A 27716-nucleotide genomic window follows, 5' to 3' on the forward strand; every position below is an offset into this window, starting at 1 on the left:
TCTTAAGACTACAAGGGGTACTGTAGGTAGATATTTTACGTATCCATAGTGCTAACTGCTCCTGTGTGGGTGTGTTCATGGGTACATAGAACATACAGGGGTAAATAGAGCTAGGGGAGGGGACTCTCTTTCTTTGGGTTTCAGTTTCGACCTGGAAAGCAGCATGTGGACCTTTGGTTCTCAGCATTCTTGGCTTTTCAAGTAAATGATTTCTCTTTCAATAAAATATCATAGGACATCCATATTACAAACCTTTATCCAACCTAACCAAAAAGCAGAGAGAAAACATGTAAATTAGTAAAATTTGAAACAGACACTGAGGAAATCCAAAGAATCATCAAGTCATACTTTGAAAGCCTGTACTCCAGAAAATTGAAAAATTTAAAGGAAATGGATGATTTTATGGATAGATATCACTTAACAAAATTAAATGAAGGACATAAGAAAATTTTAAATAAACCTATATCCCCTAATGAGATAGAAGAGGTCATCAAAAGTCTTCCTACCAAAAAAGTCCAGGGCCAGATGATTTCAACTCAAACTTCTACCAGAAACTCAAAGAAGAACTAATACCAATACTCTTCAAATTGGTCAACACAATAGATGTGGAAGGATTATTGCCAAACTCTTTTTACCAGGCTAAAATTATGCTTGTATTCAAACCACACAAAGACACAACTAAGATAAAGAACTACAGACCCAATATCCCTCATGAACATTGATGCAAAAATATGAAATAAAATACTGGCAAATTGAATCCAAGACCACATAAGTAAAATCACCCAACATGACCAAGTAGGCTTCATTCCAGGGATGAAGGGATGGCTAAACATATAAAAATCTACCAATGTAATTCACCATAAAAACAAACTGCAAAAGAAAAACCACATGATCATCTCACTAGATCCTGAAAATGGCTTTGACAAAATCAAACACCCCTTCATGATAAAGTCCTGGAGAGATCAGGGATAACAGGAACACACCTGAACATAATAAAAGCAATATACAGTAAACTGAAGGTCAACATCAAAGTAAACTGATAGAAACTCAAAAAAAATTACTCTAAAGCCAGGAACAAGACAAGGCTGTCCACTCTCTTCATATATCTTCAATATTGTACTTGAAGTTCTAGCTAGAGCAATAAGACAACAAAAGGAGAACAAGAGAATAACAATTGGAAAGGTAGAAGTAAAATTTTCACTATTTGCAGATGATATGACAGTCTACATAAGTAACCCAAAGAATTATACCAGGAAACTCCTACAGCTGATAAACACCTTCAGCAAAGTGGCAGAATACAAGATTAACCCAAAAAATAGTATACCTACTATATATAGACAATAAATGTGCTGAGAAAGAAACCAGAGAAGCATCACCTTTTACAAAAGCCACAAACAACACAAAATATCTTGAGGTATTTCTAACCAAACAAGTGAAACACCTGGATAACAAGAACTTTAAGTAATTAAAGAAAGAAATTAAAGAAGATACCAGAAAATAGAATGATCTCCTATACTATTGGACAGGTAGGATTAACATAATAAAAATGGTAGTCTTATGAAAAACAATGTACAGATTCAATGAAATTACTATGAAAATCCCATCACATTTCTTGACAGACCTTTAAAGGACAAGTTGCTACTTAAAGGAAAAAAACAAAAGACCCAATATTGTCAAAAAACACTATACAATAAAGGAACTTCAGGAGGCATCATCATCATTGACTTCAAGCTCTACTATAGAGCTGTAATAATGAAAAAAATTGCTTTTCCCACAAACATAGACAGGTAGACCAATGGAATCGAATTGAAGACCCTTATATTAACCCACACACCAATGAACACCTGATCTTTGACAAAAAATGCTAAAACTATATAATGGAAAAAAGAAAGCATCTTCAACAAATGGTGCTGAAATAACAGGATGCAGATATGTAGGACATTGCAGATTGATCTATACATATCTCCATGTACAAAACTTAAGTCCAAATGGATCAGAAACTGCCACATAAATCCAGTTACAATGAAGCTCTTAGAAGAGAATGTGGCAGGTACCCATGAATGACTTGTTACTGGAGACCACTTCCTGAACATAACACCAGTAGCACAGACACTGAGATCCACAAGTAATAAATGTGACTTCCTGAAACTGAGAAGCTTCTTTAAGGCAAAGTGTACAATCACCAAGACAAAACAGCAGCCTACAGAATGAGAAAAGATCTTCACCAACCCTACATCAGACAGAGGGCTGACTACCAAAATATACAAAGAACTCAAGAATCTAGTCACCAAAACACACAAAAATTTTTCAAGTAAAAAGTGGGGTGTATAACTAAACAGAGAATTCTCAATAGAGGAATCTAAAATGGCTGAAAAACAGTAAAGAAAGCGCTCAAATTTCTTAGCCATCAGGGAAATGCAAATCAAAACAACACTGAGAAATCACTTCACACCTGTCAGATTGGCTAAAATCAAAAACACCAATGATAGATCATGCTAGAGAGCATGTGAAGAAAGGGGAATGCTTCTCCATTGCTGGTGGTATTGCAAACTTGTTGAGCCACTTTGGAAATCACTATGGCAGTTTCTTCAGAAAATGGGTACCAGTCTAACTCAAAATTCAACAATTCCTCTCTTAAGCATATACCCAAAGGATACACATTAATACAAGGAAATCTGTTCAACTATGTTCATAAGAGCATTCTTTGTAATAGCCAGATCCTTGAAGCAACTTAGATGCACCTCACCCAAAGAATGGATAGAGAAAACGAGGCACATTTACACAATGGAGTACTACTCAGCAGGAAGAAAAAATGGAATCTTGCAGACAAATGGATGGACTAGGAGAAACCAACTTAAGTGATATAGCTCAGGCACAGAAAGACAATCATGGTATGTATTCACTCATATATGGTTTCTAGACATAGTGAAAAGGATTACCAGCCTACTATATATAGTGAGAGAGAGAGACAGAGAAAGAGAAACACCTGGTCCAGCCTCTAACTGTTGTGTCAGTCTATGTTGACTCATCATTGGAGATATTACCAGTAGGAGGAGTGGACTGGGCATTAGCTTGGTACAGAGTGAGGGAAGGTAGGTGGAGGTGAGAGATGGGAGGAGTAAGGTGGGGAGAATTGTGGCTAGAATGTGAAAAGAAATACAAAATTTAAAAAATGGAAATAAAGCCAAAAACCAAAAGGCAAAAGTAAAATGAACTACTCACCTTTCAGATATAGTGAAGGAATACTAATAGAAACATTGTGTGTTGGGTTGAATGAAAAGTGGCAAATATAGATACAGATATGTGACTACATGTATACACAATAAGGCTGCTACAGTGAAAGTTGTTAAAACTTTAAGAGTTGCAGACTATTGGAAGAATTATTTCAGTGGTGGGTAACTCTGAACATTTATGAGACTCATCCCAACACCAGTTTTCTCTCTATATTTCTAGTGTGTTGACTGAGACATCTTTTTTCAGGACCCTGCCCATCTCTCCATAGATGTAGAACCCATGCATGCCTCCTGACTATAAAGGACTATCATACGACAAGTGTTATGACTCAAAATAAACTCATTTTCCAAAAGTCATTTTTGGTGATGATGTTTGAGCACAGCAAGAAAAGGTAACTATTATAGAGTTTTCTGTTTTGAATCATAAATTAAGAGACTGTGTCCAACAGAATATCCTATGAGACATTCAGGAGATTGAGCATCCCTCTTCTCAGGTACATCCAATTTGTGTTGAGCAGCCAAAAGAAAACCCATGAGTGGCAAACCTAAAAAAAAATCATCTTTAAGAATCAGAGAACAGCCGGGCGGTGGTGGCGCATGCGTTTAATCCCAGTACTCGGGAGGCAGAGGCAGGCGGATCTCTGTGAGTTCGAGGCCAGGCTGGACCGACAGCCTCCAAAACAATACAGAGAAACCCTGTCTCATAAAACCAAAAAAAAAAAAAAAAGAATCAGAGAACAGCACAGAGCCTATGCAACACAGATTCCTGGGCTTCTTTTACAACCACGGGACAAGAGAAACCAGGCCATGTATCCAGGCCTGCCCTCTAGTGCCTGGGGGTTGCCTGGGGATGCACCCCAGTTTCCTGGTCTTATCTAACCACAGAACCAGTGCATGGAGGCTGTCACAGAGCCTCCCCTCCCGGCGGGAGCCTACACAACCCAATTTCCTGGTCTTCTTCTCCACCCATGGGACCAGGCAATTGGGGATCTGTTTATGGGCCAGTTGCTCCAGTGCCTCGAGACTGCCACAGAGTCATCACTCCTGGACAGCCTAAGCACCCCAGATTCCCAGTCTTCTTCTCCACCCACAGGACCAGGACTAGGACCAGGAAGAGGAGAACAACCCGAGTATTGAATTTGCTTACTCCCACCAAAAGGTAGCTCAGGTCCGCTAAGCACCAGGCAAGTAAGAGGCTCTTTCTGCACCCACTAGAAGAAAGGATGGGAAGGAGACAATACTAAAACACAGAAAGGAACAGAAAAAGAAATATGACACCTCCAGATTCTAGAGACTCCACACCAGCAAGACTCTGACATTACAATGCAAATGAAGCAGAAGAGAATGACCAATCTGAATATCTAACAAATTAGACATTAAAATAAAATCAATCTAAAGAGATGAAGGAGGTCATTACATACTCATCACAAGAGAAATCCACCAAGATGAAGTTTCAAATCTGAACATCTATGCCCCAAATACAAAGGCATCCACACTTGTAATATAAATATTACTAAAACTCAAATCACATATAAAGCTCCATACACTTATAATGGGTGACTTCGCCACCCCACTGTCATCACTAGACAGGAATACGAGACAGAAACTTGAAAAATAAGCAAGGGGGCTAATAGAAGTTATGACCCAATTGGGATTAACAAACATCTATAGAACATCCCATCCAAATAAAAAAGAATATACCTTCTTCTCAACACCACATGGAACCTACTCAAAAATTGACCACATACTTGGCAACATAGCAAACCTCAACAGGTACAAAAAAATTGGAATAACTCCATGCATTTTATTATTCCACCACACGTTAAAATTAGAATTCAAAAGCAACAACATGGCAGAAACCCTGAAAACTCATGGAAATTGAATAATGCACAATTGTGCAATTCCTGGGTCAAAGAAGGAATAAAAATAGAAATTAAAGACTTCCTAGAATTTAATGAGAATGAAGACACAACATACACAAACCTATGGGACACTTTGAAAGCAGTGCTACAAAGGAAGTTCATAGCACTAAGTGCCCAAATGAAGAAACTGGAGAACAGTCACACTAGAGAATTAATAGCACAACTGAAAGCTCTAGAACACAAAGAAGCAAACTAACCCAGGAGGAGTAGACGCCAGGAAATAATCAAACTGAGGGCTGAAATCAATAAAGTAGAAACTAGGAAAACAATACAAAGAATCAATGCAATGAAGACTTGATTCTTGAAGAAAATCAACAAGATAGACAAACCTTTGTCCAAACTTACCAAACAGCAGAGTGTGAACATGCAAATTAACAAAATCAGAAATGAAAAGGGGGACATAACAACGGACACTGAGGAAATCCAGAGAATCATCAGGTCATACTTTTAAAACCTGTACTCCACAAAATTTGAAAATTTAAGGGAAATGAACAATTTTCTGGGTAGCTATCATTTGCCAAAATTAAATCAAGAACAGATAAGGAATCTAAATAGACCTATAACCCTATGGAAATAGAAGCAGTCATCAAAAGTCTCCCAATGCAAAAAGGCCCAGGTCCAGATGGCCTCAGTGCAGAATTCTACCAGGAATTCAAAAAACAGCTTATACCAGTTCTTCTCAAAGTATTCCATAGAATAGAAGCAGAAGCATCATTGCCAAACTCTTTCTATGAGGCTTCAATAACGTTGATACCCAAGCTACACACCGAAGAAAGAGAACTTCAGACCAATATCCCTCATGAACATTCATGCAAAAATACTCAATAAAATACTGGCAAATCGGATCCAAGGACACATCAAAACAATCATTCACCACAATCAAGTAGGTTTTATCCCAGGGATGCAGGGATGGTTCAACATACAAAAATCCATCAATATAAACAAGCTGAGAAACAGGAATCACATGATCATTTCACTAGATGCAGAAAAAGCCTTTGACAAAATGCAATGCTCCTTCATGATAAAGGTCTTGGAGAGATCTGAGATAACAAGAACATACTTAAACATAATAAAAGCTATATACAGCAAACCAAGAACCAAATCAAACTAAAGGAACAGAAACTCAACACAACTCTGCTAAAATCAGGAACAAGACAAGGCTGCCCAATATCTCCATAACTTTTCAATATTGTATTTGAATTTCTAGCTAGAGCAATACGACAACACAAGGAGATCAAGGGGATACACATTGGAAAGGAAGAAGTCAAACTTTCACTATTTGAGGGTGATATGAAAGTTTACATAAGTGATCCAAAAAACTCTTCCAGGGAACCCCTACAGTAGATAAATACTTTCAGCAAAGTGGCAGGATACAAGATCATCACAAGAAAATCAGTAGCCCTACTGTATGCAGACGATAAACGGGCTGAGTGAGAAATCAGAGAAACATCACCCATTACAAATGCAACAAACAACATAAAATACCTTGGTGTAACACTAACCTAACAAGTGAAAAACCTCTATTGCAAGAACTTTGAGTCTTTAAAGAAAGAAAGTAAAGAAGACATCAGAAAATGGAAAGATCTCCCATGCTCTTTGATAGGTGGGATCAATGTAGTAAAAATGGCAATCCTGCCAAAAGCAGTCTACAGATTCAATGTAATCGCCATTAAATTCCAGCACATTTCTTCACAGACCTTGAAAGAACAATAATCAATTTTTTAGGGAAAAACAAAAGACCCAAGATACCAAAAACAACCTTATTCAACAAAGCAACATCTGGAGGCATCTCCATCCCTGACTTCAAGCACTAGTAGTCCTGAAAACATCTTGGTATAGAGAGGCAGACCAATGGAAGTGAATTGAACACCCTGATATTAACCCATACATGTATGAATATCTGATCTTTGACAAAGAAGCTAAAAATATACAATGGAAAAAAGGAAGCATCTTCAACAAATGGTGCTGGTATAACTGGATGCTGGCATGTAGAAGAATGCTAATCGATCCAGGTTTATCGCCATGCACAAAACTTAAGTCCAAATGGATCAAAGACCTCAACATAAATCCAGTCACACTGAACCTCTTAGAAGAGAAAGTGGGTGGTACCCTTGAATGAATTGGAACAAGAGACTGCTTCCTGAACATAAAACCAGCAGCACAAACACTGAGGTCAACAATTAATACATGCAACCATCTGAAACTGAGAAGCTTCTGTAAGGCAAAGGACACAATCAGCAAGACAAAAAGGCAGTCCACAGAATGGGAACAGATAGTCACTAAGCCCACATCTGACAGAGGGCTCATCTCAAAAATTTACAAAGAACTTAAGAAGGAAGTGTTCAAAACACCAAAGGATGCAATTAAAAAGTAGGCTACAGAACTACATAGAGAATTCTCAGTAGAGGAGGCCAAAATGGCTGAGTAGCTCTTGAGAAAGTGTTCAACATCCCTAGCTGTCAGGGAAATGTAAATCAAAACAACTCTGAGAAACCATCTTACTCCTGTCAGAATAAAAAACACCAACAACAATTTATGCTGGAGAGGATGTGGAGAAAGGGGAACACCCCTACACTGCTGGTGGGAGTGCCAACTTGTACAGCCACTTTGGGAATCAGTATGGAGATTCCTCAGAAAAATGGGAATTAGTCTACCACAAGACCCAGCAACTCCACTCTTAGGCATATATTCAAAAGATGTGCATTCATGCAACAAGGACGTCTGTTCCACTATGTTCATAGCAGCAATATTTGTAATGGCCAGAACCTGGAAAGAACCTAGATGCCCCTCAACTGAAGTATGGATAGAGAAATTGTGGTACATTTACACAATGGAGTACTATTCAGCAGAAAAAAAAACAATAGAATACTGAAATTTGCAGGCTAATGGATGGCATTAGAAAAAAAATCCTGAATGAGGTAACACAGTCAGAAAAACACAAAAATGGTATGTAATCTTTCATATATGGGGAAAGGAGAGGGTATTGGTGTGAGGATGTGACAGGAGGGGAGGGAAAGAGAGAGGGACCTGGGATTGACATGTGAAACAACCTTTTTTCTAATTTAAATTTAAAAATAAAGTTAAAAAATTTATCAGAGAACAATAAATCATTGTATGCTGCTAGTTATTTTTCATTCTTCTCTACTGGTAGATTTTTAGTAATTGGTTTTGAGTTATAAAACAGGTTTTATTTTACTGGGTGATATATTTGTGCTAATATGACAATTTTAATTCTTCAAAATAAATCATTGCTCACCTTTGAATATATTTTTGGCCATTGTATTAACTGTTCCGTTAAAGATAACTGTTGACCCTGGAGAGCATTGGGTAAAAATGTTCCCACTTTCACTTTTAGTCCAAGACCCTTTGGAAAATTCCAAAAGTTGATAATGTCATATTTATCATTTAACTCCTGTTTCCAACATAAATCCATATTGTTTCTGACAAGATTATTCCTCAAGAAAGGGTGAAGCTGAAAGGGATGCAAGAACATATTTTAAAGTAGTTATGAGACATTGACCACAAATGGATGATAGAATGACTCTCACTGTTTATAATCTCTGGTGTAGGTCAACACGCTAATGTAGGTATTACTGAGCCTGAGAAATGGTTACCTGGATTAAGGTGACATCATTCTATCTCTGAAGGTTAACCCAACCTTAAGAAAATCTTCTAAACAGACCCAGGAATGGAATCAATGAGTATTGACTGAAGTAAATATCAACTTCCTTTTTTAAAAGATATGCACTTTTACTTACATACATAGTGTATCCCAAAGTTCCATGAGTAAATGAGGACACTGATGACTAAATATTATTCAAAAGAAATCATATATGTACTAATACCTTGGGCTAATATGCTGTCATTGCTTCAGTTAGTGAGAGAATGCTTACTTTTCTAATGTAATCTCATAACATGAGAAGGTTGTGAGGCTGAGGCTGTTTGCGACACAATCTTTATATTCACTAACAATATTTCCTGCTTGCCACTAACCCCCCATTCGAAAGCAACTTGCACACAAAGAGCTGCATTACATTGTAAGGTAAGATAACCTGCTAAGATTCTCCTTTGATTTTTTATTATAATGATCAAATATGTAATACCTAATATGGAGAATTTTCAAATTCTGAAAAAAGTCTACTCAAGCTTTGATACAATGGAGTGAGTATTACCTGCCAGGGAAAGAATACCATTTCTTTCCCATTTGCAAATGGTTGCATTTGTACTTGCTGAATGTCCATCTCATGGAGACTGTGGGCAACACTATATACAGCCTTGTATATATTATAACTCTCTTCACTCATAGACATGTCAAAAATGTGTCTAGGCAGAAATTCCAAGGAAGCATTTTGTTGGCATCTCTCCAAAAATTGGCAATCAAGCTCTGAAAATGAGCACTTGAAGAACAAAAACCATAACTTAGGAAGGTAATTGTCTTCTGGATACTTGAATGGATTAACTGTTTTGATAAAATTTGGATATTCAGCCACCTTCTCATGTTGAAGTGAAAAAATGAGACTTCCATGGAATGAATCTACCAAGAAATAATCAGCGTGGTTGGTAACATCCCATTGAGAGGTCATGACCCAGACTTTCCATGTAAAAAACTGTTTTCCTAGATTCATCATTAAACCTTGTAGTGAATCACTCTCACCATAAATGATGATGATATTGGCTAATGATTCCTGTATCTTCCCTAAATTTGCCCAGAATCTGTAGGAAAATGAAGTCCATGTGCTTGAGATCATTTCAACAAAAGCTATACAGACTGTATTTTTCTCCATATTTTTTCTTATATCTGACAAAAATTCAGTCCCTCTGTGATCATCTGGAAGAAGCAGACCAACCCAATTCCAACCAAAATGAACCATCAAAGATACCATGCCAAGAGACAGAGATGTGCTTTTGGTGGCCATCTGATAGAGAGAATTAAACTTACTTCGGTCACTCAAGAAAGGATCAAAAGACCCAATGGTAAGCTGAGGAGAAAGCAATTAGGAACAACAATCAAACAATGGTATCATATACAATGTCAATTCAAATGGAAATGCTCAGCATGATGATTTGTTTAATACCAATGTTAAAGGGAAATGTCTGTGACAGAATTTCCAGTGAATTACTGAACACTCCTCCATTTTTAAACAATTCTTGTCTCCTCCATCCATCCCTTTCTTTCTCTTCATAGTGACTGAAATATGCATCCATCTCCAATGGTCTGGATATTTGTGCAAATAGATGAGTAATCCATGTGTCTCTTTTTACTTAGCTGACCTCTGAATTGTCAGAAGGTGATCTGGGTATAACTCAAATATGATGCCTCACCTGTGGGAATTTGTAGAGTTGAAGCAGTGTTGCAATATGAGCAGATTTTGTCCATGCTGGTCCTGTCAGTGCTGCAGCTGCCTTTCTCTCCTTTACACAGTTATAGTTGAAGTGTGGAAAACACATGCCAGTGAGATAAAGCATAGCTTGCCCAAGAATGTTTTTCTCATCGTAAGGTACATTATAAAAATCAAATCCCAGAGATGTGTTTGGTAAAAGATGGGGATTCCTGTTGATCTCCTCAATGGCAAACACCAGGGCCAGAATAAAATGGTAGTTTTTAAAATTGTACCTGAATAAATAAAATAAAAACACACTAGAGGATATCATAGATCACATGGAGCTGAAGCTCAAGCCAATGATTTTTCTAGTTGAAATAGTCTTTATATACAGTCCACATTTAAACTTCCGACTGAATGAATGGAATTCAAGCAATTATGTTACCTTGTTAGAATGAAATAAAATCCTATAGCTAGTATCCTCATTATTGAAAGTCCCATGACAGCTTACTTTATTTTCAATTGTATTTAGTCCATTACTAAAAATTTGACCATGAATTTGAAAGAAAAATGATCTTATAAAGTATCACATTTCCTGTTTTACCTTCTACATTTATAGGAAATTAAATATTCTTTGATTAAATCAGCTTTACAAGGTAATATTTTAATTAAAGAATGTCACTGAGTTAATTTGATGCAACTATGTATGTAAATAGTTGTTACTCTTTGACAGTATTTTCCCTATGTGATTGTGTGAGTGTGTGTGTGTGTGTGTGTTTATTACTGTGGGGGGGTACTGTGTGAAAATGTTTGAATATTAAATGTTATGAATGAACAACAGAGGCAAACCTCCACATTCATTTCTGGCCTTATTTTTCCTTCCAATAAAGTCTGTGTTATTTCCATAGCATATGCCTGGATACTTTCAAGGCTTCTTGCATATCAGACTTCTCTCCTCCATATGATTCCTAGATTACAGATGAGCACTCACAAATTTTCTGGGGGTCTGAACTCATATAATCTCACATGCACCTGAAACATTTTTGCCTTCTGAGAGATTCCTTAATTTAGTGTCAAAGTCTGAAATTTAGAAAAGTAGATTTCATCCAAATATCATTAAAATATAAAAAACAACCAAAACCTAAAGTCAGGCATGGAATCCATTTTGAGTTTTTGTCTTAGGGAACTCGAAGTGAATGCCCCTTAAAATATATGTGACTACCTATGCCATTCATGCCTTCCAGTAAAAAAGGTAATATAATATTGGTGAAGATGCTACACCCTTTAGAACTTATATGAAAGGATCGATCTGGATTAATGTGAATGCCTCCCTACTTACAACTGGTTCCCACAGTTACAGAAGTCATGCAGGCTCACAATGGAGGAAAGTCTATTCATTTGCAAGGACAATAAATCCAAGCACTTGTAAGCAGAACAAGATATTCTGAAAGCTATAATCATGACACTTATAGCCTTGGATAATTCACAGTTACCTAGTTGGATTTAAGTCATTTTGGAATAGGAAATAAGCCATGTTTGTGACTGTACCTGTACATTTAGACAATGACCTGTAGCTGTAGGCATGAATTCTGGAGGAGAACCTACCATTGTCAGTTTTCTAAACTAGTATAATCTCTAACTTTAATCTAAAATTAACCTCATATCCACAGATAAACATAGCTCTCTCCCTGTTTAAGGATACTTTTTATGTGGAAAAGAAAGATCATTACAAGATGCCCTAACTGTTAAAAAGATTGGAATTAACCAAACCCAGGGTGTCTGTTCCTAATTTATATATTTACAAATAAACCCATACACATAAAGATCAGGAAACTGTGGAAGAGGGCTCAAAAGATTGTTTTGAGCCAGAGGATTAGGACAACTGTTGCAAGATATTCTCTTCTATTTAAGAAAGATGCCATGAAGACTTGGTGAGAGGGTGAAGTTGTAGCATTTGTTTGGAAGTATCAGAGATTAATATAACTGAGACATATCATTTGGAAATATCCAAGTATTAATAAAATATTTTCCTTAAATTATTCTATTTTGAAAATTGTTGTTTGTTCTAGAACTTGATGGACAGATGGTATTAGTGAAGACAATATGTAGTTGAGTCATAGAACATGAAGATACAAGCTGGTATTGGACTGGAAGGTACATCCCTACTAACTTTCACAATTCTCCTGGTGTAACTGGATCCCAGAACTTAGTATTCCCTCAGACCGTAGTGCAAATGATTTCATGATAGAAGTGCCATTCAGACTGTCAAACTCAAAAGGTATATAGTTACACCTGTCTAAATAAAGACAAAGACTGAATCCATCTAATACATAGTTCTGGGGGTGTCTCTAAATGTACTAACAAGATTTTGCTTCTGTAGTTCTGCTTCTTGCTACCTTGCCTTTTTAAATGAAAATATGTCAACCAAGATTATCATTTTGGGCTTAAAACCTCATCCTGAGGAGTCTTAATGCTAAACTTAGATCCCAAGCACACAGTGTAGTCTTAAGTCAACCAATAGAGACTGTCCATTGCTTCAAATTCACATGTAAGCAATGGTTTCTGGTGAAAACCCACAACACTTCTTGTGGTTCCATTGACATCTTATAGCAAGTCCTCCAGACACAAGTGCTCTCCAAATTCTTCAGAGAAAGGAAGAATGCAGTGATCAAGGAGCTCCAAAGGGGTGGGAAACCAAAGGTTTATGCCACCAAGATGTCCTTTGATCAATTTGTGTCTAGGAATGAGAGTAATCTGAAATGTCCATTCACAAAGGAGACAAAGTCGAATGTTTCCTGGGCTGTCACCTTTGCAGCTAAGTCTGATTAAAGTGCCCTCTATTTGAAGACATAGAATAAAGTTAAAAAATGTCTTCTGGTCTAGTGTTCAAAAACAATGTGGGAGGACACTAGATTCCTCTGTCTATTCAGGCATATGGAGGTGTGGTGGCCACCCACGGTTGGTTTTGCTGTGTCTCTATGCTCTTCTGTAAGTTTTGTTTAGCTGTATTCATCTGTGACTTTCTCTCCTGTGATACCCTCTCCAATCACTCTCCTTTCTTCTCTGCAAGGTCTCTCAAAGAACAAACGAACTAATAATCACCTCTACCCATCTCACTAAGTTCATCTTGTTTTGTTTCTTGTCTCCTCCTCAGTCAAGCCTTATCCTCATGTGAGGTGCTGAGGAGCCATCCCTCCATCCAGGGTCTACTGCATCTAAGCAGAATGCACTCAGGGAGGGTAGAATAGTTCCCCTGAGTGAGAATTCTCTCCACTATTGGCCTGCTGTAAGCAACCCCACAGAGGATGAAAGTACCTTTGGGCTGACCCTAAATGGAAAAAAAAATATGCTCCTTTCTCTTTCATGATGCCAACTTTGTAGATGGCTACCTATCTTGACTGGAAACTGAAGGAGCCTGTCTCAGTAGGATTGCAGCCATCCTTTAGATTCCAACTGCAGAGATAAATAGAAATGTTCTCAAATTCCTAGGTGCAGCTGCATATTCCAGCCTGTGGATACCAGAGTTTGTGGAACTTGAAATGCCTACATATACAAGCACAAAATAGGAGAAGTAAGTCCCTAATCTGGACTAAGTCTAAACAAAAGCCATTCAAGTCTTTAAAAATAACTCTGAAGTTGGTCGAGCCCTGGAACTTCCAGATGCCTTTTCATCTGTCTGCCCATGACACAAAAGACAAAGGGCATTTTAATCCAAATATTGAGTGCCAGTGGCCTTGTCAGAGGAGTGGCAGGTGGCAACTGAATTTCAAGATGTCAACCTACCAAAATGTGAATCCCTCTTGAGTCAGTTTTGGATAGACAAAGATGTAAGACTACAGACTTCACAATGGCTTTTGTTTCTGCTCTGTCTTTGCATGTTCTTATATCTACCATAGTGTGAATCGGTGAGATCACAATGACTATACTACAGTGTGTTTCTTTACTGCAAACATCCTGTTCTAGTGGGCATTTTTATCTGTGGATTATTATGAAGATGATTTCTTCCTAATCTATACTGTCTAATTGATAAGAATAATGTTAGTTTAATTATAGATAGATTATTGAAAATAAACATAAGGAAACGTCATACAGCTAGGCCTATGTGTTTCATCTAAGGAGCTATATAAATGGCAGTTCAAGTTAATGATTATGAAAAAACTTTTGAGTCCCATGATCCAGGCTGTCTCAAATTCTTTTAATATTGATGTTTAAATATGCATTAGTAGGCTTTGGTGTATACCATAGCTGAAATAAAGACATAAAGACTTTGAATGACCTCTTGCTAGATTAAGATATTCTGCTAATAGCTTTGAGGTTAGGGAACAAAGAACAAATCAGATTAATTATTACTAGGTGACATATTTTCCTTGTGTTCATTGGTTGATGACCAAAGATTGTCATTAATTCCTTAAACCCATTTGTGCCCTCAATATACTAATATAGGGACTGGAGAGATGGCTCAGTGATCAATACCTGATATATATTGAGCATGCACCATAAAATTTCAATGTAGAGCTGACTGACTGGTTTTCATGTAAATAGTTTAGCTTTGTGATTCCTTTATTATTCCTCATAAGATTACATTTCAAGATAAATAATAAAGTTATTGCACCTTTGTTTATAATTGAAAATTTCAGAGGGCCAATAAATTTACTGATTACAAAATATTCCTTGCATGTTTACACTCTTAATCTTTTACAAGTTGCTTTGCTAATAATATAAATAGGTTCATGTGAAAATGTGTTTTTCAAATGTAATAAGGAAAATATTTTATCATGTAAATTGTATGGAAAACATGCTGATTTTCACTTATACTCCTTGTAATCATTAAATTGAATAACAGAACGTAACCACAATTTAATTGCTATGTTGCCAGAAAGACTTTGTTGGAATATATAAGGTGTAAAGGAAATATAAAGAGAGAATATGGCAGATTAAAGGTGTAATGAGAATAAGAAAATTCGGAGGCAAACATTAAGAGAGTCATAAAAGAAAGCATGAAGAGAAGCAGAAGGGACATTTCTGGATAGAGATAAGAAAAGCAATAAGGAACTGAAACAGAAGAGGAAGAAACAAATATCATAGGAATCCATTATCAGAGTGTGTGAGTATCTTTTCCCTTACTACTGAAGATAAAAAAGTAAGTTTGCAAGCCAGGCGTTGGTGGCGCACGCCTTTAATCCCAGCACTCGGGAGGCAGAGGCAGGCGGATCTCTGTGAGTTCGAGACCAGCCTGGACTACCAAGTGAGTTCCAGGACAGCCTCCAAAGCCACAGAGAAACCCTGTCTCGAAAAACCAAAAAAACAACACAAAAACAAAAACAAAAAGTAAGTTTGCTGATTCGGTGGATTCTTTTTGAACCCTGTGCTGCTGGAGGCCAGTACCCATGTAACAACAGGTGGGGCAATAGAAATTCTCTCTGGCACACCTGTCCAAAGAATTGGACCCTGTAGCCAAGGGAATCTGTGAAAGATATGTGGAGGCTTCAGCTTGCTTAAGAAAAGAAAGCAAACAAATTAATTGTGTCAAGATCTTTTCTCTTAGCATCAAACACAGATGATGTCTTCTGAGGAACACAAGAACACTAACTGTTTAATAACTGCGTGCCCCAGTACAGGACATTACTCTTAAAAGCCACCCACCCACCCTTTGAGTCCAGTTCAAGAAACCCTATTTCATCAATCCTACTACCTTCTTGTCTGATGATGACTTGCAGATGATCATCCAAGACTATCACTAGATGAAAATTAAACCACGTACATTGGAGCTGCACTAGTTACTTTAATTAAAAGGATTTGTGCCCAAACCAGGTACTTCATTAAAGAGTGAAGGACTGATTGATCTGACAAAGCATCTCACATGAGGAAACCCTAATTCCAACAAACTACTGGAATCCAGTTGCATAGAAGGAGAAGTAATGAGCAAAGAGGTCAAGACTAGACTAGAGAAACCCACAGAAACAGCTGATCTTAACAAGGGGAAGCTCATGGACCCCAGACCGACAGCTGTGAAGCCATCATAGGACTGGTTCAGATCCACTGAACATGGGTGTCAGTTAGGAAGTCTGGACAATTTTTGCAGTCTCTGGTAGTGGATCAGTATTTATCCCTAATATATGAGTTGTCTTTGGGAGCCTATTATACATATAGGAATACTCTCTCAGCCTAGATTCATGGGTGAGTGCCTAGGCCCTGCTCTACATGATGTGACAGACTTTAAAGATTCCCCATGGAAGGCTTCACCCTCCCTGGAGAGCTGAAAGTGAATGGGATAGGGTATAGGTGAGGGGCAGGGGAGTTAGGGTGGGAGAGGGAACAGGGATTGACATGTAAAACAAGCTTGCTTCTAATTATATAAAAAGTAATAAAGAAATAAAAAACAGGAAGTTGTAATCACTGGTCATTAATATCCATTATTATAAATGATTTCAAATCACCTAAAAAAAAAAAAACAAAGTCTAACGTACTGGATATGAAAACAGATTCCATCATTCTGCTGAACACAAGAAATGCACCTGAAATTCACAGACAGACATAACCTCAGAATAAGATGTTGGGAAAAATTTCCAATAAAATGGACCTAAGAAACAATCTAGTGTAGTTATCCTAGTATCTAACAAAATGAACTTCAAACTAAAATCAATAAAAACAAGATAAAGTAGGACATTTTATATACCTCACAGGAAAATTCATCAAGAGGATATCTCAATTCTGAACATCCATGCCCCAAACACAAGGGTTCCTACCTTTGTAAATAAAATATTAGTAAAGCTTAAATCACAAATCAAGCCCCACACACTAGTGGGAGTCTTTAGCACCCTACTCTCAACAGTGTACAGATCTGCCAGACAGAAGCTTAACAGAGAAGCAAGAGTACTAACAGAGGTTATGACTGAAATGGACTTAACAGACATCTATTGAATATTCCACAGAAACACAAAAGAATATACTTTCTTTTCAACACCTTATGGAATGTTCTCAAAAATTGACCACAGACTCGGGTAACAAAGCAAACATCAACAGAGAAAAAATAGGAATAAACCCTTGCACCCTATTATATCACAACAGCTTAATGTTAAAATTCAACAGCAACATTAATTTCAGAAAGCCCACAAACACATGGAAACTGAGCAATGATCAGGTGAACCAACACTGGGTCAAGGATGAAATAAAGAAAGAAAAAAAATCGTAAAATTTAATGAAAATGACTTTACAACATACCAAAACTTATGGGACCCAATGAAAGCAGTGCTTAGTGGAAAATTCATATCACTAAATTCCTACATAAATAAGCTAGAAAAATGCACACTGGTGAATTAACAGAACAAATGAAAGCACTAGAACAACAGGAAAAGTCACCCAGAAGGAATAGACAGCAAGAAATAGTCAAATTGAGGGCTAAAATCAATAAAATAGAAACTCCATCTATAAAAATAAAAATGCAAAGAATTAATGAGATGAATCATTGGTTCTTTGAGAAATACAACACAATAGACAAAGTGTTATCCAAACTAACCAAAAGGCAGAGAAAGAATATCCAAATTAATAAAATCAGAAATGAAAAGGGAGAGATAACAATAGCCACTGAGTGTCAGTGAGAAGGCCTGGGCAACCTATGGGGCCCTGAGCAGTGGATCAGTGTTTATCCCTGGAATACAAACAGACATCGTGTGTCCATAGCACAAAGAGGGATGCTCTCTCAGCCTGGACTCTTAGGAGAGTGCCTGGACCCTACCCTGAGTGAAATGACAGACTCTAGATATCCCCTATGTGGAAGGAATTGGCAATAGGGTGGGAGGCTGGGGCGGGGATGCAAGTTGCAGGAGGAGGGGAGGGAGAGGGAACTGGGATTGACATGTAAAACAAGCTATTTAAAATTAAAATAAAAAAAATTTTTTAAATGAAACTCAAAAAAAAACCAATAGCCACTGAGGAAATTGATAGAGTCATCAGTACATACTTAAAAAACATGCACTCCACAAAATTGAAAAACTAAATAGGTGGACAATTTTCTAGATCAGTACCACATACTAAAATTAAATTAAAAACAGATAAAACAGTGTAATACACCTATAGCTCTTAAGGAAATAGAAACAGTTATCAATAGTCTCTCATCAAAAAAAAGCCTATGGTTAGATGAATTAAACAGATTTCTATAAGAAATTCAAAAAAAGAGTCAATACCGATACTCCTCAAATTATTCCACACAAGATAAAGAGAAAGAATATGGCCAAACTCTTTTTACAAGGCTACAATTACACTGATACCCAAACCAAAAAGAGACAAAAGATGATTACAGAACAAATTCCTTCAGGAACATAGGTGCAAGAATACTCAATAAAAAAATTGGCAAATCAAAAGCAAAAACATGTCAGAAAAATGATTCACCTTGACCAAGTAGGATTCACCCCAGAGATGCAAGGGTGTTTCAACATAAGAAAATCTGTCAATGTAATCCAACATATAAACAATCTGAAAGAAAAAAAAAGATCATCTCACTAAAGGCTGAAAATTTCTTTGACAAAATTCAACACCCCTTCATGATAAACGTCTTGGAAAGAATAAGGATAAAAGGAACATATCTAAACATTTAAAGGCAATATATAGTAACCCAACAGCCAGCATAACTAAATCAAGAAAATCAAAGCAAACTCACTGAAATCAGGAAATAGACAAACAGTCCATTCTCTCCATGTCTATTAAGCATTTTACACATGAGCAAAGGATTACCAGCCTAAAATCCACACCACCAGAGAAGTGAGGCAACAAGGAAGACACTAAGAGAGACATACATGATCTGCCAGAGTAGGGGAAGGGACAAGATCTCCTGAGAAAATTAGGAGCATGGGGGAGGGGGAAGGGAGTTGGGAGAAAGAGAAGGGGAGAAGAGGAGGGGAGAGGAGGACATGAAGGATGAGGAAGATTGAATCAGGGGAAGAATAGAGGAGAGCAAGAAAAGAGATACCATAATAGAGGGAGGCAGTATAGGTTTAAAGAGAAATCTGACACTAGGGAAATGTTCAGAGATCTACAAGTATGACCCCAAATAATAATCTAAGCAATAGTGGAGAGACTAACTAAACGCCCTTCCCCAATAAAGTAATTGATTACTACTATATATGACATCTTAGAGCCTTTATCCAGTAGTTGATGAAAGCAGAAGCAGACACCCACAGCTAAACCCTGAGCTGAACTTTTGGAATCCAGTTACAGATAGGGAAAAGTGATGAGCAAAGGGGTCAAGACAAGGCTGTAGAAAACCACAGAAACAACTGATCTGAACAGGGGGATCTCATGGACACCCGACTGATAGCTGGGAAACCAGTATAGGACCAACCCAGACACCCTGATCATGGATGTCATTTCTGAGGCCTGGGTAATCTATGTGGCCTCTATAAGTGTATCACTATTTATCACTAGTATATGGATGGAATTTCAGAGCCTATTCCACATAGAGTGAAATGCTCTCAGCCTAGAAACACAGGGAAAGGCCTAGGCAATGCTCCATATGATATGACAGATTTGAGAATCCCCTATGGAAGGTCTCACCCTCTGTGGGGAGCAGAAAGGGGAAGGGATAGGGGACTGATGGGAATAGGGGAGGAGGGGAGTGAGAGGAACTGGGCTTAACCTATAAAGCAAGCTTGTTTCTAATTTAAATAGAAAAAGGAAAAAAACACAACAACAGTATGACAAGAAGTTCAAGAATTTAAAGAAAGAAATTAAAGAAGATATCAGAAAATGGAAAGATCCCCCATGCTCTTGGAGAGGTATATCAACATAGTAAAAATGGAAATCCTATGAAAAGTAATCTACTGATTCATTGCAATTCTCATCAACATTCCAGCACAATTCTACATTGACATTGAAAGAGAAATGCTCAACTTCATAAGGAAAAACAAAAAATCCAGGATAGCCAAAACTATCCTATACAATAAAAGATTATCTGAGGCATCACCTTCCCAGAATTCAAGTTCTAGTATAGAGCTATAGTAATGAAAACATCTTGGTATTGGCATAAGAACAGACAGATGGACCAATGGAATCAAATCAAAGACCCCGATAGAAACCCACACACCTGTGAACACCTAATTTTTGACAAAGAGATAAAATATAAAATGGGAAAGAAGGAAAATATATTCAACAAATGGTGCTGGTACAACTGACTATCAGCATGTAGAAGAATGCAAATAGTTCTATATCAATCGACATGCACAAAACTGAAGTCCAAATGGATCAGTGACCTCAACATATATCCATCCACACTGAAACTCATAGAAGAGAAAATGGGAAATGCCCTTACATGCATAGGTACAGGAGACCACTTCCTAAATAGAATACCAGTAACACAGACTCTGAGAGCAGCAATTAATAAATGTGACCTACTGAAACTGAAAAGCTTCTGTAAAGCAAAGAACACCATCACCAAGACAAAATGGCTCCAAACGCAGTGGGAAAATATCTTCACCAACCCCACATCTGACAGGCCTATCTCCAAAATATACAAAGAGTTGAAGAAACTAGAATTCAAACTACCATATGAGTTTAAAAAAATGGGATACAGATCTAAACAAAGAATTCCCAACAGAACAATTTTAAATGGCAAAATGACACAGAAGAGATCAACAAACTTACAATCAGGAAAATTCAAATCAAACCACTCTGAGATTCCACCTTACACTGATCAGAAGGGCTAATATCAAAAACACAAATGACAGCTTATGCTGGGAAGGATGTGGAGAAAGTGCAAAACTCCTTTGCTCATGGGAGTGCAGCCACTGTGGAAATCAGCATTGTGATTTCTCAGAAAATTAGGGATCAACTTACCTCAAGTTCCTGCAATACTACTGTTGGCAATATACCCAAAGAATGTACATTCCCAGCACCAGGACATTTGCTCACCTATGTTCAAAGCAGCATTTTTGTAATAGCCATATCTTAGAAACAGCCTAGATGCCTCACTACTGAAGAATGGATAAAGAAAATGTGGTATCTTTTTTGTACTCAGTAGTAAGAAACAATGACATCCTAAAATTCACAGGCAAGTAGGCACAACTACAAAAAACATCCTAGATGAGGTAACCCAAAACCAGAAAGACAAAGATAGAATGTACTCACTCATAAGTGGATACCAGAAATGAAACAATGGATACCCAGCCTACAATCCATAACCCAGAGAAGCTTGAACCCTCTTCCAGAAACAGATGAAAGCAGATACAGATATCCACAAATAACAAATGGGCCGAGCTCCTGGAGTACAATCAAAGTGAGGGCAGAGCGATAATATGAACAAAGGAGTCAAGACCATGATGGGGAAACCCACAGAATCAACTGACCTGAGCTAGTGAGAGATCACTCACTCAGGTCTGACAAATGGGGAATCTGCATAATACCAAACTAGACTCCCTAAATATAGATAATAATGGTGTGTCTGGGACAGTATAGGAGGCCACTGTCAGTGGGTCTAAGACCTGACAGTAATGTACAAACAGACTTAGTGGAGTCCATTCTATAGGAGAGATACCATGCTCATCCTAGACACAGGGGTACGAGGTTGAATAGGTGTCTTGGTCCTGCCTCAACCAGATGATGGGACAGACTTAGTAGACTTTCTATGGGAGGGAGGAGGGGGTAGTAGAGGGAGTGGGAGCTAAGGGGCAGGGGATACTGGGATTGGAATGTAAAGAATAAATAATAAAACAATCTTAAAAATAAAACAAACAATATGAAAATCTTGACCTTCCTAAGGGCTGTTTTCCTTCCCCTAGAAATTGCTGTTCTCCATGGCCAGGCTGCTGAACTCACTTTATGCCAACCTATCCTATGATTAGTGTAGACTATTCATGTTTTGATGATACATACCACAACCCAGTCTACCTGAGACTGCATGATAAAATTCCTGTTTCTGAATTGGAAATAAGTTAGATTCCTTTGCAGAAATTGTCCTAAAAATGGTGTCTGAGAGTCCTCATGAAATAAAGGAAAGTATGAATGGCTTTGGGAGAAGCTTCTTGATTCTATGCTAATTGACTGAAAGAATTACACAAAATCTTGGGATGGTAGAGAAAAGATTGGAACTAATCTATGTTCTCTTGGCACCTCTGATTCTGCTGTTAATACTGACTGAGCATCTAACTCTCATTCTGATTGGGTTATGAATGGCTCCTGCATCATAAACAAAATTAGGATGAGTCTATGATTTAACTCATTTACTAACACCAGTTGTGAATGTTACAAACCCCAGAACTTAATAGCACTGCAGACTATATCAACTACATGATGAAAGTGCCATTCAGGCTGCAAAGCTCAGCACATAGACAGCACCACTTGAAAAAAAATGAAAACAAAGACATATAGCATCAAATACTATAATTCTCAGAAAAATGCTAGTATTTATCCATAGTGCAAGATGGCCTTTAGGAGCCTATTCCCTATGGAGCAATCGTATCTCAACCTACATACATAAACAACCTCCTAGGCCCTACCCCAAATGATGTTTGATGATCCCCCACAGAAGGGCTCACCCTCCCTAGGGAGTGGATGGGGGTGGGATGGGGTGTCAGTGGGAAGCAAAGGAAGATGTGAGGGAAATGGAACTGGGATTGATAATTAAAATAAGATTGTTTCTAATTTGAATAAAAATTTATATACTGAAAAATAGAAAACCTAAAAGCATTAATTTGCTTTGGCTTTTGTAGCTCAACTTTTGGCTGTTTTATTATTACCTGAAGTATGTTAACCCATAAAATTTTTGTTTGTTGTTTCAAACTCATCCTGAGAAAGTCTCTTTGCTACACTAGGATCCTGAACACCCAGTATAGTTGTGGACTGACTAAGAAAGAATTCCTATTGGCTAATACTACTATTGGCCATGTCAGAGGAGCAGGGAGTAGCAATTAAAGTTACAGTTGTCAGCCAAACAGTGATATGCTCTCTGATGTGTCAATCTAGTTTAAGCAAGGCCACAAGGATGGAGACTCCGGAATGTCTTGTGCTTCTTCTGTGTCTTTATTTAGTGTCTGTAACTCTTTTTCTCTGGCATTTAGCTAGATTGGTGTGAATGCATGTGGGCAGATCTCCACTCCCTGTAATATAGTGTGTTTATCTCTTGAAAACAACCTGCTCTACTCGACATTTTTAACAGTGGATTGTCAAGAAGATTTTCCCTCTCTAAGCTGTATTGTATAATTTGATAATAAAATGATAACCTATACAGTGTTTTGATGAATAAAAATAAATACAAGTGATGAAACCAGTGCCTGGGGACCACAATTGAGCCTACCCTCCTGGCAGGAGCCTACCCACCCCAGATTCCTGGTCTGCTTATCCACCCATGGGACAAGGTAAACCAGGCCCTGTATCCAGGCCTGCCTTCCAGGGCCTGAGGACAGCCTGGGGACCAACACTGAGCCTCCCCTCCCAGCAGAAGCCTACACACCCCAGTTTCCTGGTCTTACCCACCCACGAGACCAGTGCCTGGGGACCACTATTGAGCCTCCCCTCAGATTCTTGGGCTGCTTCTCTACCCATGGGACCAGGAAATTCTGGGGGGTTTTGGGGCTCACATTCCAGTGCCTCAAGACTGCAAGTCAGTTTCACCTCCTGGTGGGAGACTATACACCCCAGATTCCTGGTCTTCTCCATCCTTGGGACTCGGACTAGGACAAGGAAGAGGAGACCTACCACTGTATTGGACTTGCTTTCTCCCACAGAAAGGGAACTCTGGTCCCCTAACCACCATGCCAGGAAGATCTTTCTGCCCCCACTGGAAAAGGGGATGGAAAGGAGACAATTAAAAAAACACACTCAGCAACAGAAAATCAAATATGATACTAGAGACTCCACACCAGCAAGATTCCAACATTGTAATGTAAATGAAGCAGAAGAGAATGACCTTAAAAACAATTTCATGAAAATGATAGAGGTCCTCCACAAGGATATGGGAAATTCCCTTAAAGAAATGGAAGGAAAGACAAACCAAAATCAATTTTTAATGCAAGGAAAGGAGGAAAAGACAATGCAAAAATTGCTAGAAACAATTCAAACAGTGCAAAGGTTGAAAGCTTAAATAGAAAGTCTGACAAAGGCTGGAAACAGAAAGGCTGGGAAAATGGTCAGGCACTACAGATTCAAGCATAACCAACCGAATACAAGAGATGGAAGACAGAATCTCGGGTATTGAAGATACACTAGGAGAAATAGATTCATCAACCCAAGAAAATCTTAAGTCCAACAAATCCCTAACAAAAAATATCCAGGAAATATGGACACCATGAAAAGACCAAACCAAAGAATAATAGGTATAGAAGAGGGTGAAGAAAACCACCTCAAAAGTGTAGAAAACATGATAAACAAATCATAGAAGAAATCTTCCCCAACCTAAAGAAAGTCATGCCCATGAAGGTACAAGAAGCTTACAGAACACCAAATAGAGTGGACCACAAAACAAGTTCCCTTGCCACATAATAATCAAGACCGCAAACATACAGAATAAAAAAGAATATTAAGAGCAGCTAAGAAAAAATGTCAAGTAATGTATAAAGGCAAACCTATCAGAAATACACCTGACTTCTCCATGGAAACTCTGAAAGCCAAATGGTCATGGATGATATTCTAGCAGCACTAAATGACCATGGATGCCAGCCCAGACTACTATACTCAGGAAAGCTTTAACACTAGAGATGGAGAAAAAAGATATTCCATGAAAAAACTAGATTCAAACAATACATATCCACAAACCCAGCCCTACAGAAAGTTCTGGAAAGAAAACTCCAACCAAAGAAAGGTAACTACAACAAGAGAAACATAGGCAATAGATTATCCCACCTTACCAACAGCCAAAAGAAAAAAGGCATGGAACCCACAAATAATTCCACCATCACCAACCATTCTAAATCTAAGAAAAATGAGGAATCAATGGGCATTAATATCCCTCAACATTAATGGTCTTCACTCGCCCATAAAAAGAAACAGGCAAACAGAATAGATTCGAAGACAGAACCCACCCTTCTGCTGCATACAAGAAACACACCTCAGGCTGAAAGACAGACATTGCCTCAGATAAAAAGTTGGGAAAAGATTTTCCAATCAAATGGACCAAAAAAAGTGGGGCTAGCAATCCTAATATCTAACAAATTAGACTTTAAACTGAAATCAATCAAAAGAGATGAAGGAGGTCATTACATACTCATCACAGGAGAAATCCACCAAGATGAAGTTTCAATTCTGAACATCTATGCCCCAAATACAAAGGCATCCAACTTCGTAAAAAATTATTAAAACTCAAATAACATATAAAGCCCCACACACTTATAGTGGGAGACTTCACCACCCTACTCTCACCACTAGAAAGGAATACCAGACAGACCATAACAAAGAAGCAAAGAAACTAACATATGGAAATCCATCAATGTAATCTGCCATATAAAAAGGCTGAGAAAAAATCACATGATCATCTCACTAGATGCTGAAAAAGCTGTTAGCAAAATCCTACACCCCTTCATGATAAAGGTCTTGGAGAGATCCAAGATAACAGGAACATACCTAAACATAATAAAAGCTATATACAGCAAACCACCAGCCAACATCAAACTAAATGGACATAAACTCAACAGGATTGCTCTAAAATCAGGAACAAGAAAAGGCTGTCCACTCTCTCCATACTTGTTCAATATTGTACTTGAAGTTCTAGCTAGAGCAATATGACAACAAAAGGAGATCAAGGGGATACAAATTGGAAAGAAAGAGGTCAAACTTTCACTATTTGCAGATGATATAATAGTTTACATAAGTGACCCAAAAAACTCTACCAGGGAACTCCTACAGCTGATAAATACTTTCAGGAAAGTGGCAGGATACAAGATCAACTGAAGAAAATCATTAGCCTTACTATGTACAGAAGATAAAAGGGCTAAAAAAGAAATCAGGGAAACATCACCCTCTACAATAGCCACAAACAGCATAAAATACCATGGGGTAATGCTAACCAAACAAGTGAAAGACTTTGAGTCTTTAAAGAAAGAAATGAAAGAAGACACCAGAAGATGGAAAGATCTCCCATGCACTTGGATTGGTAGGATCAACATAGTAAAAATGCCAATCTTACTGAAAGCAATATACAGATTTAACGCAATCCCCATTAAAATCCCAGCAAAATTCTTCACACACCTTGAAAGAAGAATAATCAATTTTATATGGAAAAACAAAAAACCCAGGATACCAAAATAACCCTGTTCAATAAAGCAACATCTGAAGGCATCACCATCCCTGACTTCAAGCTCTATTACAGAGCTATAGTCCTGAAAACAGCTTGGGATTGGCACAAAACTAGACAGGTAGAATTGAACATCCCGACATTAACCCATACACATATGAACACCTGATTGTCTGCTTGGATTTCAGACCCATTCTACAAGAGGAAACTCATTTCTGGCACTTCTATTTGGAATAAAAAAGTTTGAGTAGTGAAGTCATAGATCCAGGGTGAGAATATAATAGTTATTATTCTACTAAATAGACATAGAATTATGATGATTCCTAATTAAGATTTGTCAAGTCATAGATCAAAGCGCTGATTCATCCTTGTCAGAGAAACATCTCCTGACACATATAAATTAACAGAGACCTTCAACTGCTGACTTTGGAGAGAATAAGGTGCTGGGTAAAGCTGAGTTCTATATGGGGCATACATATCATATTCAGCCACAAAATTCTCTGTGACCTTCCAGAGGATGTAGATAATTACAAGAAAAGTTATTTTCTGGAAAGCACAGAGCAGTAGTGCATATGAATGCATAGTTTGTGACACCAGACCTGCAAAAGGTCATGGTAGAAAAAAACCACAAGCATGGAGAAAAGATATGTGTGACACCTCATCACTAGATGTGGAGATTTTGTATTTTATAGGTTGTGTTACAGTCAGATATTTTCAAAGGTTTGACCTCTAGGAGGTTTACCATACAGGCTGCTGGCTTGTGAATAACTGGAAAAACATAAACAGGACTCTTTGAGGGTAAAAGAGAATTAATTTCAAACATGAGTGAATAGGAGGACTACATATGGAAGGAATAAGGGTAGGAGTGAATACAATCTAAACACACTGTATTCAAGTTTTCAATTAATTAATAAAAATATTTAAAATCAACAAGAAAGCAGTCAGACACACCAAAATGATAAGTAAAAGAATTTCATTTACTGGAAGAGACTTGAACACAAAAGTCATTAGTAGTGAAAACCAGGAA

General features: G+C 37.8%; 1 pseudogene; it reads right to left on the reverse strand.

The window, feature by feature from the left end:
- Positions 1 to 27716, reverse strand: part of LOC121135292 — a 52147-nt pseudogene that overhangs the window by 14781 nt on the left and 9650 nt on the right.

Source organism: Mesocricetus auratus, unplaced genomic scaffold, assembly GCF_017639785.1.
Source record: "Mesocricetus auratus isolate SY011 unplaced genomic scaffold, BCM_Maur_2.0 Super-Scaffold_100037, whole genome shotgun sequence".
In the NCBI taxonomy this organism is placed as follows: Eukaryota; Metazoa; Chordata; class Mammalia; order Rodentia; family Cricetidae; genus Mesocricetus; species Mesocricetus auratus.